The sequence below is a fragment of the Macadamia integrifolia genome, unplaced genomic scaffold, assembly GCF_013358625.1.
Source record: "Macadamia integrifolia cultivar HAES 741 unplaced genomic scaffold, SCU_Mint_v3 scaffold2908, whole genome shotgun sequence".
Taxonomy (NCBI): Eukaryota; Viridiplantae; Streptophyta; class Magnoliopsida; order Proteales; family Proteaceae; genus Macadamia; species Macadamia integrifolia.
The window spans coordinates 7087-8055 of record NW_024869050.1 but is presented as its reverse complement, the minus strand read 5'-3'; the positions used below and the strand labels follow the sequence as shown (position 1 = coordinate 8055).

Below are 969 nucleotides of genomic sequence, written 5' to 3'. Positions count from 1 at the left end.
GCCCCCATAGGTGTTGGGGCATTCTTCTATGACATGTCCAGGGGATTGGCAACAAGCACAAATCTTAACCAAATTGACTGATGATGGCTCTCTATGAACAATAGCCTCAATCCTCTTGATTAGGCTATCCAAATGGGCTTCCTTGGCTACTATCCCATCCACAAAATATCCTTTTCCTCCTATGGTTCTTTCACTCTCTTGGGTTGATTCCCACTCATGGGTTTTGTCAGCTAAGTCAAGTAAGAATTCCCATGCCTTTCCTTCATCTGTAAAGGATGTGAATTCCTCAGGGCACATAGACTCTATCATTTGTTTAGTTGAGTAATCAATACCTTCATAAATTATTTGACATAAATGCCATAGGTCTAGGCCATGGTGAGGGCATTCTTGGAGTAGATCCTTGAATCTCTCCATAAGTTTGGAAAATGACTCACTAGGCTTTTGCCTAAACTGAAAGATATCACTTCTAAGATTATTGGTCTTGTGAGTTGGGAAAAACTTCTTAAGGAAGACAATTGTGAACTGTTCCCATGAGGTTATGGAATTTGTGGGTAATCCATACAACCACTTCTTAGCTTGGTCTTTCAATGCAAAAGTGATAAACCTAAGCTTAACAGCATCATCAGAAAGCTGTTGGATCTTAATTAGAACACATACCTCTTCAAATTTCCTTAGAAATAGGTATGCATCCTCAGAGGTTAACCCATGGAAGTGGGGCAACATAGTGATGTATTGAGATTTGAGTTCAAAATTATTGCCCTGGGCTTGTGGTAGAACTATGCAGGAAGGTTGGGCTGTTCTAGCAGGGTAGAACCTATCTTTCAGAGATTTAGGTGAAGGGTTTTGCTGTTGGTCTCCCATATTGAAGGGTTTTAAAGAAAGCAAACGTATAGGGTCACTACTTGTTGGATCTCTTCTTTCTAACCGATTCTTAGTATTACGTACCCACTTAACACTCATGCAATAGAA

General features: G+C 40.1%; 1 non-coding gene across 1 annotated transcript; it reads left to right on the top strand.

The window, feature by feature from the left end:
* Positions 1-367: 367 nt before the first annotated feature.
* LOC122067442 lies at positions 368-474 on the top strand. The gene has a single exon (XR_006136735.1). It is a non-coding gene; the product is annotated as a small nucleolar RNA R71 (small nucleolar RNA).
* The last annotated feature ends 495 nt before the right edge of the window (positions 475-969 follow it).